This window comes from Macadamia integrifolia, unplaced genomic scaffold, assembly GCF_013358625.1.
Source record: "Macadamia integrifolia cultivar HAES 741 unplaced genomic scaffold, SCU_Mint_v3 scaffold670, whole genome shotgun sequence".
NCBI classification, from domain to species: Eukaryota; Viridiplantae; Streptophyta; class Magnoliopsida; order Proteales; family Proteaceae; genus Macadamia; species Macadamia integrifolia.
In genome coordinates this window covers 254,764-275,502 of record NW_024870510.1, presented here as the reverse complement: position 1 = coordinate 275,502, position 20,739 = coordinate 254,764, and the positions used below count along the sequence as shown (strand labels likewise).

The window sequence follows — 20,739 nt, the reverse complement described above, 5'->3', positions numbered from 1 at the left end:
CATTGGGAGCTACAGTAACACCAGACTTCTTGGGCACTATATGAACTGGGCTTCTCCATTGACTATCAGAAATAGGATAAATTATTCCATGATCCAAGTACTTTAGGATCTCTTTCTTAATGGCTTCCATCATTATTGGATTAGCTCATCTTTGGGGTTCCGTGGATGGTTTGGAATCCTCCATAAGATGTATATAATGTTGGACAATAGAAGGGCTTACACACTTGATATCAGCCATGGTCCAACCTAGGGCTTCCTTATTGTCTTTTAACACTTTAAGTAACTCCTCTTCTTGGCCAGAAGCCAAATATGAAGAAATTATTACAAGAAGAGTCTGGTTAGGTCTTAGGAAAGCATACTTCAAATTAGATGGTAACTCCTTAAGATCTAGCTTAGGGGGCCCAACTATGGAAGATTTGGTAATGGAATTGGAAATGGGTCCTAACCGCTCCACAGGTGTGTGAAGACTCGAGACTTTAGAAAAAAAAATTTTCACTATCATCATCCAACTCATCCATACACTCTTGAAATTCTGAATCAAAATCAATATCAAAGTTGGTAATTAAATCATCAGAAAAATCCAGAAAATCCTCAAGCATATTGATCTCTTCTTTCATATGTCGTTGCTTGCCTACCCTAAACATGTTAAACTCAACAGTTTGGTTACCAAAAGATAACCTTAGGAAACCATTTCGACAATTGATTCATGTATTACCGGTAGCCAAGATTGGACTTCCTATAATTATTGGGATCTCATCCTTGGTTGAGAAGGGCTTGGTATCTAACACAATGAAATCAACAGGGAAACTAAATTCCCCCACCTTAAGTAAGACATTCTTAATCATTCCTTTAGGAATCTTAACAGACCTGCCTGCTAACTGAAGAATAGTTCCAGTGGCTTTCAATTCTCCCAATCCTAGTTTCTAGATGGTAAGGCAAAAGATTCACAGTTGCACTAAGGTCAAGTAAGCTATGCTCAATATAGGTGTTACCTATCACATAAGCTATGGTAGGGCTCCCTAGATCTTTATACTTGGCTGCTATAGGCTGAGTAATTATGGAACTAATGTTACCTACCAAGAAAGTATTTTTGGGCACACTTCTGATACGTTTGTGAGTAGACAAATCTTTTAGGAACCGTTGCATAAGAGGGGATCTAGCATATGACATCTAAAAGAGGAATGTTTACTTCTACCTTTTTGAAGACTTCTAAAATTTATCCATGGAAGTAGTCTTTTTTTTGTTTACAAAGTGATTAGGAAAGGGTACAGGGGGAACATAAGGACTGTTAGGAATTTACTCTTTTTCATAAGAATCATGTTTGATTTCCTCATCCAAATCATCTTTAGTTGCTTTAGGTTCATCAGACGAACTTGGAATAAGAGGCACACTTGTGTCCTCAATAGAAGGAGAGTTAACAGGAGTACTAGATGGAGAGGATTTAGGAACATTCTGTTGGTACTTTCTACCACTCCTAAGGGCATAATCAACATGACATTGGTTGGAGGGCCCTTGTTAGGTCTGACTTGTACAACATTCAGTGATGCATTAGTGGGTGCTTGTGAACTAACAGACTGCCCAGGGCTAGGCTCTGGTTAACTAGGCAAAGTTCTTTTCTCCCTCTCAAGCAGAATTGAAACAACTTGGGTGAGTTCTCTTGTAAGATTTTGATGGATTATCATGAGGAGGGTCATATTCTTTTTCAAGTCACTCAATCTACTTACCTCTCTAGCGTTGGTAAACCTAAGGGGTTGCTGATAAGATGATAGGAGAGGGGGCTTAGGGAAACTAGCCTAAGGTTCTATATTTGGCCTAGGAAAAGTATTTGAGGCAAAATACTGTTGAGGCCTTCGGGGTCCAGGTTGACCTTGACTATGAAAATTGGAAGGCCTTGCTTGGTTGCCCTGGTTCCAGGAGAAATCTGGGTGATTTTTCCACCCTGGATTGTAAGTCTTACTATATGGATTATTCTAATATAAGGTATTAACACTGTCATTGGAAGTGCCCCCAGAGGTCTTGGGGCATTCTTCTATGACATGTCTAGGGGACTAGCATTAAGCACACATCTTAACTATATTGACTGATGATGGCTCTCTAGGAACAATACCTTCAATTCTTTTGATTAGGCTATCTAAGGGGGCTTCCTTGGCTACTATCCCATCCATAAAATATCCTTGCCCTATGGTTCTTTCACTTTCTTGGGTTGATTCCCACTCATGGGTTTTGTCAGCTAAATCTAGTAAGAATTCCCATGCCTTTCCTTCATCTGTAAAGGATGTGAATCCCCTAGGGCACATAGACTCTATCATTTGTTTAGTTGGGTAATCAATACCCTTATAAATTATTTAGCCTAAATGCCATAAGTCTAGGCCATGGTGAGGGCATTCTTGGAGTAGATCCTTGAATCTCTCCATAAGTTTGGAAAATGGCTCACTAGGCTTTTGCCTAAACTGAAGGATATCACTTCTAAGCTTATTGGTCTTGTAAGTTGGGAAAAACTTCTTGAGGAAGACAACTGTGAAATGTTCCCATGAGGTTATGGAATTTACGGGTAACCCATACAACCACTTCTTAGCTTGGTCTTTCAATGCAAAAGTGATAAACCCAAGCTTAACAGCATCATCAGAAAGCTGTTGGATCTTAATTAGAACACATACCTCTTCAAATTCCCTTAGAAATAAGTATGCATCCTTAGAGGTCAACCCATAGAAGTGGAGCAACATAGTGATGTACTGAGATTTGAGCTCAAAATTACTGTCCTGGGCTTGTGTAGAACTATGCAAGAAGGTTGGGCTACTCTAGCAGGGTAGAACCTATCTTTCAAAGATTTAGGTGGAGGGTTTTGCTGTTGGTCTCCCATATAGAAAGGTATTGATAAGAGTATAGGTATAGAGTCACTACTTGTTAGATCTCTTATTTTTAACCGATTCTCAGTATTACATACCCACCTAGCACTCATGCAATAGAAAATAACCCACAACTAGAATAAGATAAGCACAAAAGAATGGAAAGAAAAAACATTTTTTTTGTGAATGTTGTGAGCTTATCGGCAGGGATCTGGGCCTAGGGTCAATTCCTGAGGTACTGCTACAGGGCGAAGCCTGTCTTTATCATACTGTATGTCTTGGTGACCTCCACTGATACAACTATTATTGCAATTTGTTTTTCTCAGGAATTCAAGAAAAGGAAAAATAAAATGAAGCAAACCAAAACTCCGATTTACCAAAAGAAAGCGAAGAATAACATGGAACTGTCTCCCCTGCAACTCCACCAAAAACTTATTTGAGATTTAAAAGTAATCGCAAGAGTATGGATCGGTGTACGCATCTAGCTAAGGACCTTGGGGGAAAGGAAAAACAATAAAGTAAAACTGAAATTAAAAACCTAAGTTAAGAATGAATGAGTAGCCAGAAGAGGAATGAGAGGGGGGAGAGAAGACTTATGAAGAAGCCTACCAACCTGAACTTCCATACTTGGATCAAACTTGATTGTTTCTTGTTTGATTTGAAATACTACCAGCCCTAAAAACCGGATCTGGAATAAACCAAATCTGAAATTGCTAGGCCTGGAGAAGACAAATCTGAACTTGAAAACTTGTGCTCCACACTTGGTTCTTGTCACTTAGAACTAAGCCTAGAACTAGAAAGTAAAATTACAACTGAATTCCATGAACAATCAAAATAAAAAAGAACTTGCATTCCTTGAATGAAATTCCATTACATAAGTGCTTAAACAAAAAATTAAGAAGAAGACTAGAAGAAGAACTAGAGAAAAGCTAGAGAAAATAAAACCCTAAAAGTGAAGTGCTAGAGAGAAAACCCTAATCGAGAATTGCTAGAGAAAGGGAGGAAACCCTAATAATGAAGTGCATCCTCTCCCCTCTTGTATGATGTTTATTTTTAGGGAACAAGGGAGAGAGGGTCCAATGATTATGGTTTAATTAGGGTTTGATGAGGTGAAGGAGAGAGGAGAAAGAAAGGGGGTAGAATTGTAGGAGATAGGGGAGAGAGTCTCCAACGAATTGGGTTTGATTAGGGTTTAATGATGATGTGGATGAGAAAGAAGAGAGAAAAGATAGAAAGAAGAGAAGTCCTACGACTTGGTTTCCTAATTAGGGTTTTTTTAGGGAGATGATGTGGAAAATATGAGAAAAAAAAAGGAAAAGAGAGAAAATAGGAGAGAGTGCAACAATTTGGTTTCCTAATTAGGGTTTTTCCAGGATGTTGATGTGGAAAAATAGGAGAAAAAATGGAAAAGGGAGAAAAAACGAGAGTGTCCAACGACTTGGGTATGATTAGGTGGAGAGAGAAGAGAGAGAGGGAGTGAAATCGTAGGATATGAGATCTCCCATGATTTTGGTTTCCCTTTTTGTTTACTTTTATTTTTTATTTTTTGTCTCTCTTAAACTTGTGCACAAAACCTTTCTTGGATATTTTCTCTGCTTGGACAATCTTCTAATTTGTTGGGAAATTTGGTCCTTGCCCCTTGTCTTTAAGTAGGTGGAAAATAGAGAATCTTCAACCAAATCACCAAAAAAATAGGAGATCTTATGTTCCACGCCTAAGGAGAGAGAGAGTGGCCCCCAAGGTGGGTCCCTCTTGCTTTGTTGGCATCTGAAATATTCTCTTGTACCCCTGGGACAATTACAGACGGGTTGGGCCTACATCTTGGTTCTCTTCTGGTCCATTATTCTTTTTCTGGTCCCAAAAGAATAATTATGTGTATGGGTGTCAAAACGAATGTGTACTTTTAATGCAACAGTCCATCTTTCTCAAAATTTCATCTTCTTTGTAGCCATGAAGAGAAATTGGATCTCTTTACATGTAAAATTGGAGATATGGCGCCCGATAGTCCTTAAGGCCTTGTAAATGCAAAACCTGCAAAAAGAGAGTAAAACCAAGGTAGCTCTATACTAATTATGTAAATTGCATGCTTTTCACCCTAAGATTTCACACGTAAATGTTCTCATCAATATACATTAACTGAATTTAATTAATTATGTACACTAAAACAAGGTCAATAAAATGTCTACATTATGCTAATTCGGGTGAGAGATTATACCTGAGTTTGACCCCTGTTTCGGGTCAAGAGGGGTGGGCCCCCGATTAGTGCTGGTACAAACTTTCTTGTGGATTCTCCTGACTAAGGGGAAGATGGTCTTGACCTCAAACTTCCTTTTTGCAGAGATGCTGACTATGGTAATATTCGGACAGAGTTCGGACTAAGAACGGTTACTTTCGAATTTCAATTTCGACAAAGCTGAATAGGAAAGGCTACTTCTGGGCTTAGGCTGAGGTGTCACTTTGGCAAAGCTTCTGCTAGGGAGGGGTACTTTAGGATTTTGGCTGAGGTGGCACTCTGGAAGAGCTTCCGATGGGGATAGGCTATAGGAGGGCTAAGTTGAGGTGGGACTCCGGCAGAGCTTCTGCTAGGGAGGGGCTATTTTTGGATTTTGGATGAGGTGGCACTCCAGAAGAGCTTCCACTGGGGATAGGCTATGGGAGGGCTAGGCTGAGGTTTAAAGAAATTCGAATGATTGACGAACTTTGAAGGCCCAAGAACACTTCGAATCTATGAAGATCGCTTCAAAGACTTGAAAAACCTTAAGGGGAGGGGGGAAACGAGGGCAGAGTTTCTCCTATAGGGGATGCTCACTTGGAAAACTTTAGATGGTTGAAGAATTTTGAAGGTCTGAAGAACACTTCGAATCTTATGAAGATCGCTTCGAAGACTTGAAGAACTTCAAAGGGGAGGGGAGAGAGGGACAAAACTTCTCTACAAAGGGTGCTCATTAGGGGGCTTGAGTGTGAAAAACCAAAGGGAGGGGGGTATTTATAGATTTTTTGGGCCAATAGAGTGGAATGGGGATTTTCTTGGCCAATAGGTAAAAAAGTAGATTTTCTTGGCCAATGGGGTAAAAAAGTAGTTTTTTGGGACAGTGGGGTGAAAGATGAATTTTCTTGGTCAATGGGATGAAAAGATGCTTTTCTTAGCCAAAAAGGTGAAAAGATGATTTTCTTGGCCAATGGAGTGAAGGAAATGGTTTTTTGGCCAATGGGGAAAAAGATGCTTTTTTGGCCAATGGAGTGAAAAAGATGCTTTTTTGGCCAATAGGAGGTTGCAGTGTAGGGTACTCTAGCGGGGGTATGGAGTATGCAAGTGGGTGAAGAGGGAATATCATCTAAAATCCGATCGCCGGGGTGGGGGTGTCGATTGTCGGTAGGGGTGCACGGGGTGTGTGGGGCTACGGGGATAGGGTGTAGGGCCGCAGTGGTAGGGCGTGGGGCTGCATGACAGGGAGCGAGGCCGCCAAGGTAGGGCATAGGGCCGCATGATAGGGGGCAGGGCTATGCATAGTGAGGGGTGGGGCTAGGGGCTCGCGTGGGTGGGGCTTGGGCATGTGCAGGGGGGCAGGGCTAGGGGCTCGAGTGGGTGGGACTTGGGCATGCGAGGCTAAGTATGGGTATGCATGGTGCTTGTCTGGGTAGGGTTTGGGTGCTTGTATGGGTGGGGTTCGAGGGCTTATGGCTAGGTGTGGGTGTGCATGGTGCTCGCATGGGTGGGAGTTTAGTGCTTATATGGGCGGGGTTTGGGTGCTCATGGCTAGGTGTGGGTGTGCATGCTGTATATTCTGGGAATGATTGTGGGAGATCTGTTGGTCTGATTTTGTCGTACCATATATAGTTGGAATTGTGATTCTGAGTATTATCCATCCATACAGTTGCTTTGGACCGGATTCCTTTATATATGAGAAGTCATAATTGGACCCTTCTTTTCTCCTGCATGGGGTTTCTAGGGTTTTTGGGTAAGTATGGAGTGTTTCAGGGTTGGGTTACTTCAATCAGTTGTCAGCTCTGTTGATTGGAAGCGAGAGGCCGAGTTCACGATCCATAAGTCATTATAGAAGGGGGAGGGTGACAAAATTGAGTGTCTACAGAATGCTCCTCTTTGGCCAGGCCTATGTTAGCAACTGAAGGGCAAAGAAAAGAATGACCACATTCTGTCACCTAGAGCATGTACTGCTGTCATCTTGCTCACAAAGTTAAAAAGGCAATAGGTAATGTCTTTAACTACTCAAAGTTTAGGATCTTATCTGGGCCATCGATTATAGGAAAGAAATTCGATGCTCTTTCAATCCTGCAAAAAATGTTAGTACTAAATTATGGAATTTCCAAGGCTGGGCTTCCAAGTGCCAATCTAGGGGATCTGGGGCTATCGATTACAAGAAAGAAATTCGCTGCTCTTTCAATCCTGCAACAGACATTAGTACTTGATTCTTGGCTTTCCTAGGCTGGGCTTCCATGTGCCAGTCTAAGGGGTCCGAGGCTGTCGATTATAGGAAAGTGATGAGCACATTTATGTGTGAAATCTTAGGGTAAAAAGCATGCATTTTACATATTTAGAATGGAGCTATCTTGGGTTTTACTCTCTTTTTGCAGGTTTTGTATTTTAAAGGCCTTAGGGACTATCGGGCTCTATATCTCCAATTTTACATATAAAGAGGTCCTGTTTCTTTTCATGGCTGTGAAGAGGACAAAGTTCTGAGCAAGATAGATGTGTTGCATTAAAAGTACACATTTGTTTAGACACCCGTACACTAGATTACTCTTTTCGGAGCAAAAAAAGAATAATGGACCAGAAGAGAACCGAGATGCAGGCCCAGCCCGTCTGCAATTGTCCCAAGGGTACAAGGGAATATTCTAGATTCCAACAAAGCAAAAGGGACCCACCTTGGGTGCCACTCTCTCTCTCCTTAGGAGTGGAACACAAGATCTCCCATTTTTAGTTGAAGATTCTCCTATTTTCCACCTACTTAAAGGCAAGGGGCATGGACGGCATTTCCAGAAAACAATAGAAGATTCAGGCAAAAGAAGAAATCGCCCAAGAAAGGGCTTGTGCTCAAGATAGAAGAAAGAGAAAGATAATAAGGGGAAAAAATTGAAAAATAAAATAAAAAAAGGAAACCAAATCATTGGACTCTCTTCTATTTTCTCTCTTTTCCCTTTTTTCTCCTATTTCCACATCATCACCCTAGAAAAACCCTAATTAGGAAACCAAATCGTTGGCCTCTCTCCTATTTTCTCTCTTTTTCTTTTTTTTCTCCTCTCCTATTTTCCACATCATCACCCTAGAGAAACCCTAATTAGGAAACCAAGTCGTAGGACTCCTCTCCTTTCTATCCTTTCTCTCTTCTCTCTCATCCACATCATCATCAAACCCTAATCAAACCCAATTCGTTGGAGACTCTCTCTCCCCAATCTCCTACGATTCTACCCCCTTTCTTTCTTCTCTCTCCTCCACCTCATCAAAACCTAACCAAACCCTAATTAAACCCTAATCGTTGGACCCCCTCTCCCCTCTTCCTTATAAATAAACATCATACAAGAGGGGAGAGGGCGCACTTTACAATTAGGTTTTCCTCTCTTTCTCTAGCAATTCGCTATTAGGGTTTTCTCTAGCACTTCACTTTTAGGGTTTTATTTTCTCTAGCTTTTCTCTAGTTCTTCTTCTAGTCTTCTTCTTACTTTTTGGTTTAAGCACTTATGTAATGGATGTTTAATGAATGAATGCAAGTTCTTTCTTTATGTAATGGATGTTTAATGAATGAATGCAAGTTCTTTCTTTATGTTTATTGTTCATGGAATTCATTTGTAATTTTACTTTCTAGTTCTAGGCTTTGTTCTAAGTGACAAGAACCAAGTGTGGAGCATAAGTTTTCAAGTTCAGATTTATCTTTTCCAGGCCTAGCAATTTCGGATTTGGTTTATTCCAGATCTGGTTTTTAGGGCTGGTAGTATTTCAAATCAAACAAGAAACAATAAATTTTAATTCAAGTATGAAAGTTCAGGTTGGTAGGCTTCTTCATAAGTCTTCTCTCCCCCCTCTCATTCCCTCTTTTGGCTACCAATTCATTCTTAGCTTAGGTTTTCAATTTCAATTTTATTTTATTGTTTTCCCTTTCCCCCAAGGTCCTTGGCTAAACAATGCGTTGGATTTTCCCCTATCTAGCTATGGGACCATCATTTTATTGCCTTTACTTTCAGTTATTTACTTTGCCTCCCTTTCTCTAAAGCTAAGTAGTGAAGCCCTTGTAAGAGTTACTCTCTAGTCAAGTAGGGAAGCTTGCATTATTTACGGTGCATCCCTCGGGCTAAGTAGAGAAACCTACTTGTGTGCCTCTCTCTAGCTTTGTTCCCCTTTTCATGTATTGTTTTTTATTTTCAGTACTTTTACTTTCAGTTATTTACTTTTTAACTGCGTGGTTTGAAGTATTTAAATTCCTAGATGTGTTGCTTAGGACTCTTTTAGATGCATGTGTTTTAGGGTGGTAGTTAGAAGTAGATCACCATAATTATTCGATACACTTTCGCGTTACTGAAAGAAGCCAAAAATAAAGTGGCTGCTCTCCTTCTATTAGACCTGTTAGCTACACTGATCCGTACACTTACAGTTAACTTTAAATCTTAAACAGAAAGAAATTCACTGCTCTTTCAATCCTACAAAAGACGTTAGTACTTGATTCTTAACTTTCCTTAGCTGGGCTTCCCTGTGCCAGTCTAGGGGATTGGTCTTAGGCCACTTGGACCGTAGAACCGGCTATCTCCATCTTGTCTCCCTAGGTCGGGGTCACTCGGACCGGTCTAGGCAAATTGGTCTTATGCCACTTGAACCGTGGGACTGATTATATTGGTTCTAGAAAATACTTTGAATCTGGACCCCTTGGGGCTGATTCAATGGGATTAGGCTAGGGTTGGATCAATGATTCCTTCTTCCTTGATTCTTGTTTTTTGATCTTTGATTTTGATTCTTGAATTTGGAGCTTTGAATTGGAATCTTGATTTTCTTTTGACTTGAATTTGATTTGAATTTTGGGATTTTGAATTTGACTTGAATTTTATTTGAATTTTGCATTTTTTGGTGGGAATCTTTGATTTGCACCTTGAAATTGGAATTTTGATGGGAATTTCCATCGATTTCTTTTTTTTTGAAATCCAAATTTTTTGGGCAATAAAATGGTCCCCCCTCCCACTCACTTCTCATTTCCAATTTTTCGGGTTGAGAGTTAGTTTTGGGTGGGTTAGCTCAGTTTTTCAGAATTCTTTGAAGATCTTCAAGGCCATTTGAAGTTCCTCACATTTTCTTCTAATTTCTTTGAAGATCTTCGAACTTCCTTTGAAACTCTTCGAAGATCTTCATCCTTCCTTTGAAGATCTTCAAAGCTCTTGAGGAGGGAGCTATTAGTGAATTTGAAATAATTTTGGGGTTTTCTATAAATTTTGAAACTTTTTTGGGGTTATATGTAGTTTTAAAAAATTATGGTGGAAAGGAGGAAAAAGACCCCCGGAAGGCGCCTACTAGCGGGCATAGCAAGTCGTGACCCCTGGGCTGGGGGAGGCAAGAGTTTCGCGGGATGATACACCGGACAGACACTCCAGGGGACCTGGGAGCATATCTGTAATTCAGTGTGGGGCACATGGGTAAGTCTTCTTTTCCTTGTTTATTATTTTTGAAAAATCATGCATTTATTATTATTATTTTTTATATTTTCTTCTCTTTTCTTTTAGGTACCCAGCGAGGACGGGCCTCCCTGCATTGGCTAGAAACAACCATCCTAACACAGTCCGGGAGTGGTACTGGGTACTTCCCATAGGGTTGGACGTATTGTGGATGAATCTTACCTAAGCCGTTTGGCTTTGTTAGAGACCAAGAAGTTAAACCTCGGGTTGATGGGAGGACTGATTAAGCGATGGTGGCTGAGCACCCATTCCTTTCATCTTCCCATGGGCGAGATCACTATTACACCCTTCTGCTTCTATGCACTAACGTGTATACCATTTGGGAGTAGACCCTTGACCCTTCCTGAGACCATGGAGGCAGAGGATTTCATGGATTTGACTGGGATTGCTATTTCTGTTGATCAGACATCCATCTCCCTGGGTGATATCACAGCTCGTTGGTGGAGATCTAATCTTAGAGTGAATCTCGATACGATCCCATAGTTGGCCCATTCCTTCCTCCTATTTTCTGTGGGGCAGTGCCTTTTTAGCACCCTTTGAGGTAGGATAGATACTTATATGGTTGCTCTTTTTCGGAACCTTAGGAAGGTACACTTGGGACTGGGGTGGGGCAGCCTATGCATACCTGTTGTAGATGCTTGATCTTTTGGCATATAGAGACCATGGCCTTAAGGGAGCAGGCTACATTATCTAGGTAATCCCTTAATCATACACCTTTCCTTTCATTTGGCTGCGTCTTCTTATCTTGCTTTCTCCCATTCAGCCTTGGTGTTATGAGCATCTGGGGATTATGGCTTCCATACTGAGGTACCCACAGGCATCCTTCTTCCCTGTGACCAACATGGGGAGATCTCTGATTCTTAGGGGCCGATGCCTTCCTCCAGGGACCACTGCTCGCTCTCTCTTGAACGAGCTTACTGAGGTAAGTCATATTTGGCTCCGAGTTTTCCTTTACCTTGTGATGTACTCATTGCTTCTGAACTTGTAGGTCACTTGGAGACCTTTTCGGCACCTTGGGCACTCGGTTGTCGAGGAGGCTATCCGAGCAAGATATTTGACTGAGAATAGAGTCCTGTTTTAGGGCCTTTGTGGCCATACCCAGATCGATGCTTTCCTCCTTGCCTTCCTCCTCCCACTATGCATCATCCAGAGCTCATCCCCAAGGACCAGGTCGAGGAGTTGGCTGAAGGAGTATGTGATGGCTCTTTCTTAAATATGGATGGAGATTATGAGGCCTTCCTTAAGAGGGAGACAGTCTGCATCCCCCTTGGTCCCATAGGTCCAATGGTATATTACCGTTCCTGAGTGTTCTTTCCATATTTCAAATCCTTTTTTTTATTGATGTTCTTTTAGTGGAGGACACGCACTGTGGCCCCTTCTTCTGTTTGGCCGCAATCGAGTACTGCTGGTCCCTCCTTTGTTGGACCTTTTACTGCTATAGGTGGATCTCATAACATGGCCACCATCCCTTTTCCCAGCTTCCACGGTTGGTTTTATCTTGATGCAACCAACCCTAGTATCGTGAGGCTTCTGGAACGAAGACTGGACAAAGACGCAATGCCTCTCTCAGATTACCTATCCCTTTTTACTATGTGAGTGCCCAAACATTTCTCATCTTATTACCCTTTAACTTCTTTTTGCTGACATGGTCCCTATCAGGTGTCTCTAGAAGCCTACGTAGAGATCAGGCGAATGCACTAGGGTCTTTGTGATGAGCTGTTCCTTCGGGTATCATCCTTTCCTTGACTTGATCCTCTTTCATCATTTTCTCTTATTTTGACAATTTCTTGTATTTCCCAGGATGGGGAGATTACTTCTTTGAGGGGACAAGTTATAACTCCTAGAGGGAAGTGATCACACAGCAAGCTACTCAGATTAGGGAACTTATGATGAAGATGGCGAGTTCGAGATTGGCACCTGATGACTCTTTGATTTTTCCCATGGATGACCCCGAGTATGGCAAGGATGAGGATGTCGACTCTTAAAGAATTGTTCCCTGCAAGACAGATGTTTATGCATATATATATATGCATTTTTTTTCTTTTCCCCTCCCCATGTTAATTTTGTTTTTGCTTGTTTTTAACTTTTGTAGACTTGACATTTTATTTTGGAATGGAAACCTATCTTTAGCATTGAAAAAATTCCTCTTGTTTATGAATTTGATTTTTAAGGCACGATCAATTCCACAACTCAAGTCTTCGTTAGAATAATTGGAACAACGTGAAAATCCAAATATCATCTCACTTTACTACCTAGTGAATTACACAGAAATGGAAATAGCTTTGCTACGAAAGACAGGATAGGTAGGCAATAATGTGGGGAGATAGTTCTTGGGGTAGGTAGAAGTTCACCAACTCCTCCGGGTCCTCTGCTTCCAGTCTATACTGTCGACTAATGTAAGTGGGCAAGTAAAAGGATGTATGACTCAACCTGATATAGTTGCATCCTTGTCTTCATTAGAAAATCATCTTGTGACCACCATGGGCATCGCCATGCAATATCTTGTGCAGTTCTTCCTTGTAGGTACTCTTCCCAATCAATGATGAGCTTGAATTCTGAAACTTCCCTCTTGTCTTGGTAGCAAAAAACTCCGAGTTGGCATCCATTTAATGGCCTGGTCAGTTTCAGTTTCTCAAGTAACCAAAGTTGGAAAATAGCAGCACTTCCTTGATAATGATTAATTCCAAATCTATGGCTATGGCTCATGTCATCAAATCCTTTAAGTGTCTCTGCAAGGACTGGGAATGATATCACCTCCTTCCTAATTGCTTTACCACCTCTATCAGAACAAGTGGTGCACCACGTCCGGGAGTTCAGAGAACATAATGAGCTATCATGCAAAGTAGATAAGCATCATGTGATCTTTGCTGATGGATTCCTCCCAGTGATAGATACCGGGTGAAGATCCTAGCCACCTTTAAAATGTCAATCTTCCCATATCTAATGAACTGTTTCATTTCCTCCTTTTCCCATCCGAAGAAGCCTTGAATTTCCTCTGAGTAATCTTTCTTTAAAGACAGTTGAATCAACCTACCTTTAGGTGGAGATAGCATACAAACTCAGAATTCTTATAGAGTCGGGCAGATCTTAACTATCCCAAACTGAAACACGTGAAGATCAGTATCTAGTGTTGAGGCACCTATCGGAGTAAACTGTGATGTAGTTATACACACCCGATCCAACTAAGCATTAACGTACTCATAGATTCTGCAGTCCTAGTGCCGAACATTTATGTCCAAGGCCCATTTTCTCAATGTCTCGTCCAAAGAGTCCATGACCTTCCTTGCAATCATCACAAACAAAGAGGAGATGTGAGTTTTCAAAGTATCACTCTCTTGACAAAGCTCACACAGTCTGCTTCCATTGTGTTCCAGTAGTATTCCAGTTTGAGAATTTTCTTAGCTAGCATCTTGGCATTCATATGGGGTCTGCAAAGGCCTTGATGAATTTTCTTCATGATTGTTATAGCTTGGTCTTCATCCACACAGAGAAACTATATTCCATCATAGGAGCTTTTGTATAATAAGTCCCCTTGAAGAATAAACTGGGTGGCATATCTCCTTAGGAACTTCTTTTATCTATCTGTAGCTTTAACCTGATACTTCCTTTCCTTGATGAAGTCTACAATGTGAGCAAACCAAGACCGACCATCTATGGTCAGAGAGTTCACCATATTCTGGATTGTTCCACTAAGCATGGTAGGATCCTGGCTATAGGTTTGCATCGTACCATGGAAGCCAAGGTTGCAAGGGCATCATCAAATCGGTTGTTATGCCTTTGGAAGTATTCAAAAGAGATCTTCTCAAAGTGTCCAATCACCTCTTCCAGATGTTCCTGATACAACTTCAGTTTCTCATCTCTGGCCTTCCACTTTTCTTATGTCTGATAGATGACAATGGATGAATCTCCATACACCTTGATCCTTTTTACCCCAATGGTCAGAGCTGTTTCCAGTCCCAATGTACAAGCTTCATATTCAGCAATATTGTTGGTATAGGGGAAATCAAGGTGGAATGACGAAGGCAAGTATAGGCCATCTGGAGTGATAAGCAATATTCTTGCGCCACACCCCTTTTGGTTATTTGCTTTTGTGAGGGTAACGATCGGAGATGGACCCCCACCCTCTCTCTTCCCTCTCTCTTCACGTTTATGTGGAGGGGTAGGGGGTTCGAGTCGTGTATGCTTTTCTTGCAGGCCTTGCAGTGCCATATCACCGCTTGGAGATACGTGGAGGTCTATTTCGTAAGGGTGTAAAATTTATCATTTGAGATGGGGGTTTTGATGATGGTCCAATTCGGGGATCAGGATCATGCAAATGGGGTTTGGAGTCACCACATAGGGTTATGGGCCTAGGACCTAGGGGTGGGCCTGATTCCTGAGGAAAGGGCCCGAAATTTGGTCTGGTCCAGAGATTTGGGGTAAGTGTCAGGTTATAGAGTTGGGAAGGTGTTAAGCACCCAATCTGCCTGGTTCAACTGGTCTTCTTGCTAGATGCTTGAGAACGAACATTTTTCACAATTATTACTATTCCACATGTATGGCTAAATTATCACACATATATACATTAATTGAATTCAAACTATTACATACACTAAAACAAAGCTTATTAGATGTCTACATTATGCTTGAATGAGGAGAGAGATTATACCTGAATTTGACCCCTATTTCGGGTCAAGAGGGGTAGGCCCCTGATTGGTACCAGCTCGAACTATTTTTTGAATTCTCCTGGCTTAGGGGAAGATGGTCTTGACCTCCAACTTTCTTTCTTGAGAGATGCTGATTGTGATGGTATCTGGACAGGGTTCAGGCTAGGAATGATCGCTTTTGGATTTGGATTTGGAAAGAGCTTCGGCTAGGGAAGGCTATTTCTGGGATTTGGATGAGGTGGCACTCTGGTAAAGCTTCCACTGGGGATAGGTAAAGGGAGGGCTAGGCAGAGGTGGCGCTTCGACAAAGCTTTCGCTGGGAATGGCTATTCCTGAAAAGATTCTAGGGACACTCGGATAGAGGTTCGGTTAGGAAAGGTTATTTTTGGGATTGGGATGAGGTGGCACTCTGACAGAGCTTCCGCTGGGGATAGGCTAAGGGAGGGCTAGGATGAGGTGGCACTTCGACAGAGCTATCATTGGGAGTGGCTATTCTTGGAAAGATTCCAGGGACACTCCGACAGAGGTTCGGCTAGAAAAGGCTATTTTTGAAAAAGAAACGGGCTGACCTAAAAATGGATTGAAGAACTCCAAAGTCCCGAAGAACACTTTGAAGATCCGAACAGAGTTTCAGATCTTAACAAAGATCTCTTCGTAGACCCGAAGAACCTAAAAAAAGGGGGGGTTTCTATCTCAAGAACACTCAAGAATGCTCAAGAACACTCAAGGGAGGTGGCTTAAGAACATACTATTTTTGGCTAAAAACTGGATCTAACTAAGAATTTGGATTGAAGATCTTCAAGATCCCGAAGAACACTTCGAAGATCGGAATGAGTTTTCGGATCTTGACGAAGATTGCTTCGAAGATCAGAAGAAAATCAAGAGGGGGAGGGGAGGAAAATTTCTCTCTAAAAGGGGTTCAGGTGTTTGTTGGTGTGTTTTTCTAAGGGAAAGGGGGTATTAATAATTTATTTTTCAACCAAGTAGGAGAGGGGGAATCCCTTTATCCAGTGGATGAAAGGGGTGCTCTTGCCTAAAGTGAAGAGATAGGATTTTTGTCCAATGGGTAAAAAGGAGGGTTGAAGGTAAAAATGGGTGGGGAGTGCTTTTGTCCAGTGGATAAAAGGGAGTTTTCAGAAAAAATGGGAGGAGAGAGAAATTTTAGCTTGGAAAAAGTTGAGTTTTGAAAAAGCGGGAGGAGAGAGAAATTTTGGAAAATGGTAGTTTTCAAAAAATCGGTAGGAGAGAGTTTTGTCAGAAAAGGTAGTTTTTGAAAAAGTGGGAGGAGAGAGAAAGTTTTACCAAAAAAGGTAGTTTTAGAAAAGCAGGAGGAGAGAGAAAGTTTTCCAAAAAAGGTAGTTTTTGAAAAAGCAGGAGGAAAGAGAAAGTTTGGAAAAGGTAGTTTTCAAAAAAGCTGGAGGAGAGAGAAGGTTTTGCTAGAAAAGCCAATTTTTGAAAAAACGAGAGGAGAGAGAAGGTTTTGCTAGAAAAGGTAGTTTTCAAAAAAAGCGGGATGAGAGAGAAGGTTTTGCCAGAAAATATAGTTTTTGGAAAAGCGGGAGAACATTTTATTGAAAAAGGCAATTTTTGGAAAAGCGAGAGGAAAGAGAAGGTTTTGCCAGGGGTGCGGGTGATGTCACGGGTGCGCGAATGCATGGGTGTGGGCACAGTGTGCACGATGTGCGAGCGATGTGCACGGTGTGCTGGCCATGTGTGCATGGTGTGCGGGCACAGTGTGCACGGAGTGCTGGCACAGTGTGCACAGTGTGCGGGCCAAGTGCACAGTGTGTGGGCCAGGTGTGCACGATGTGTGGGCATAGTGTGCACGGTGTACTGCAGGGGTCTGCACACTGTGCAGCGGGATTGTATTTTTGAGCACTATCCATCTGTATGGTCATCTTGACTGGATTCCTTCTTATATGAAAAGTCAAAATTGGAACCCTTCGCTCCCGCATGGGGATTTCTAGGGTTTCAGACCCGGGAGTGTTTTGGGGTTATCTTGGTAGGTAGGGATGAATTTTAGGGTGTTTGGGTCAAGTGAGGGATTTTTCCAGGTTTCCAGGTTTTAGGGATGATTGTCGAAGATCCGTCGGTTTGATTTTGGGGTATCATATATCTTCAGAATCATATTTTTGAGCACTATTCATCTATATAGTCATCTTTACCAGATTCCTTCATATATGAAAAGTCAAAATTAGACTTTCCTCTCTCCCGAGTGGAGATTTCCAGGGTTTTGGGTAGTGGAATGTTTCTATTAGAATCTCTGTAAGTCGAAAGTTGAAAGTCGCATCCAAGATCTATATTTCATCATAGCCAGAGGAGGGTGACAAAATTGGGTGTCTAAAGAATGCACCTCTTTGGCCGAGGCCTGTGCCAATGGCCGAAGGGTAAAGAAAAGAACGACCACATTTTATCACCTGGAGCATGTACTGCCGTCATTTTGCTCAGTTATGACAGAGTTGAAAAATACAACAGATAATATCTCCTACCTAATTTGAAGTTGAGGACTTACTTGGGGCAGCCAATTGTGAAAAGGAATTCACTGCTCTTCCAATTCTGCAAAAAAGGTTAGTACTTTGATCCTGATTCTTCCTCAGCTGGGCTTCGCATAGGCCAGTCTTGGGAAATATGGTCTCAAGGATGGGTCTTTCGAGCGAATCTGGACTATCTGGGACTGATGGTTACAAGAGAGGAATTTATTGATCTTCCAATCTTATAATAAGTAAAAAAAGTTTGATACTTGGATTTTCCTTAGCTGGGCTTCACATGTGCCAGGTTAGGGAATTTGGTCTCCAAGCAAGTTCTTTCGAACTGGGCTGGGCTATCTAGTCTTTCAGGTGGGTTCTTTAGTACCGGGCTGGGCTATCTGGTCTTCTAGGTGGGTTCTTTTGAATTAGGCTAGGCTATCTGGTCTTCCAGGCGGGTTCTTTCAAACTGGGCGAGGCTATCTAGTCTTACAGGCAGGTTCTTTTAAACTGGGCTAGGCAATCTGGTCTTCCAGGTGGGTTCTTTCAAACTGGGCTGGGCTATCTGGTCTTCCAGGCAGGTTCTTTCGAACTGAGATGGGCTATCTGGTCTTCCAGGCATGTTCTTTTAAATTGGGCTAGGCTATCTGGTCTTCCAGGCGTGTACTTTCGAACTGGGCTGGGCTATCTAGTCTGCCAAGTGAATTCTTTGAACCGGGCTGGGCTATCTGGTCGTCCAAGCGGGTTCTTTCGAATCGGGCTGGGCTATCTGGTCTTCCAGGTGGGTTCTTTCTAACCGGGTTGGGCCATCTGGTCTTCCAGGCGGGTTCTTTTGAACTGGGCTGGGCTATCTGGGACTGAGTCAATGAGATTGGGTCGCTTGGGGCCAGCTCAATTATGTCTCCTCTTGATTTTTCCTTGATTCTTGATTCTTGGTTTAAAATCTGATTCTTAATGATGGCTTTTGACCCATAAGGATTTATTCCTGCATTCACTGAAAACACAATCATATGGATATTTTCTTTCTTTTTTCTTTTTCCCTCCCCTTGTTTATTCATTATTTTATTTCAACATCTCTATGAAAACTTACTTTTGGCTCAAAGGAAAATCTTTCTTCCTCTTTTTTTCTTTTTTTATTTGCTTACAATGCTTAGGCATAATCAATTCCATAACTCAAGTCATAATTAGAATAATCGGGATAACACAAAAATCCAAATACTTCCTCATTCCATTACCAAGTGAATTACATGAAAAGGGGGACCACTTTCCTATCACAGACGGGATAGGTGAATAACAAGATGGGGAGACAATTCTTGAGGTGGGTGAAAGTTCACTAACTCTTCTGGGTCCTTCTCCTTGAGCCCGTATTGTCGGCTAATGTACATAGGCAAATAAAAGACGTGTGTATCAATCTCATCAGTCTGACATAGTTGTGGCCAGGGGTCTTCAACAGAAAATCTTCTTGTGGCTTCCCTGGGCACCTCCATGTGATATCCTGCACAATCCTTTCCTGCAAGTACTTCTTCCAATCTGAAACTTCTCTCTTATCCCGGTAATAAAAAAATCCGAGTGGGTTTCCCCTTAATGGATGAAGATCTGAGCCACCTTCAGAATATCGATCTTTCCAGACCTGATAGATTGCTTTACTTCTTCTTCTTTCCATCCGAAGAAATCCTGAATTTCCTTTAAGCAATCCTTCCTCAAAGAGGGTTGGAACAAACTTCCTTTGGGTGGAGATAGCATACAAACCCAAAATTCTTCAAGAGTTGGGAAAATCTCCGCTAATCCAAACTGAAATACATGCAGGTCGGCATCACAATGTTGAGGTACATGTTGGAGTAATTGGTGATGTAGCTTCACACATCCAACTTGGCCAAGAAATGACACATTTATGGATTCCAGCAATCTTGGTGCCCTCATATTTATGTCCAAGGTCCATTTCCTCAACATCTTATCCAACGAGCCCATGAATTTTTCTAAAACCAATACAAACAATGAGATATAATGATTTATCAAAGCATTACTCATTGCTAATGGTTCAAACAGGCCTTTACCACTGTTGCATCAAGCTCTTCTTTTTTTCTTTTAACTTTCATTGATCAATGGTGGAGAATAATCTGGCCTTGATAAATTGGTGCCGAGTGGCGATTTTCTTTTAGGGGATAGAATCCTGGATAAGAATGGACGGACCATAGGTGAATGACAGATACCTAATGGCCTTGCATGCCAAATGGTGATTCTTGGGGATAGAATCCTGGGTAAGAAGTGACGGACCAATGGGTGGATGATAGATACCTAATAGCCTTTCATGCCAAATGGCGATTCTTGGGGGACACAAACTATGATGATCTTTTAAGATACCTTGATTATTAATTTAGGAATCAATTTATTTCCTTCAGATGGTTGAGACCGCACTTGCAGACATATCAAGTTGCCTACGTATCCCTCGAAAGGCATCAGGTCTAGCATAGTTCAGGCCATTCACCCTGTCAGACTTAATATTTCTTGAGTTGATCCATGTTAACCAGTCTGGGTATTTTTTCACCGTTGTGGTCTACGAGTTTCACAGCTTTGCCTGGTAGAATTTCTTTGACAGTGAATGGGCCACTCCAATTGGGCTTAAATTTTCCTCTTGGGTAATGAATTGGGGCTCTTTGTTCTTGAAGAACAAGTTCATCCACCTCTATGTGGTGGGGCTTCACATTTTTGTTAAAGGTCCTGGCCATTCTCAGTTGATACTTCTTCAGATTATCCATGGCCTTCATGCACCTTTCATCAAGAAAATTGAGCTCATCATATCTGGCCTTCACCCACTCTCCTTCAGGTAGCTGACTATCAAGAAGCACCCTCAAGGATGGTATCGGATTTTCACATGTAGAACTGCCTCAACCCCATATACCAAAGAGAAAGGGGTTGCCCCCGTCGAGGATCGTATAGAAGTCCGGTATGCCCATAAGGCAAGGGGTAACTTATTAGCCAATCCTTGTGTGTTTCCACCATTTTCTGCAGAATGACTTTGATATTCTTGTTAGCTGCTTTTACTGCCCCATTGGTCTGCGGCTTGTAAGTGGTAGAGCGATGCCTTCTGATACTGAATTTTGTGCAGATTTT

The 20,739-nt window shown here is 41.8% G+C and overlaps 1 non-coding gene across 1 annotated transcript; it reads left to right on the top strand.

Annotated features, from left to right (window-relative positions):
• The first annotated feature begins 2,367 nt into the window (after positions 1-2,367).
• Positions 2,368-2,474, top strand: LOC122069634. Its single transcript, XR_006137502.1, has one exon. It is a non-coding gene; the product is annotated as a small nucleolar RNA R71 (small nucleolar RNA).
• Positions 2,475-20,739: the final 18,265 nt, after the last annotated feature.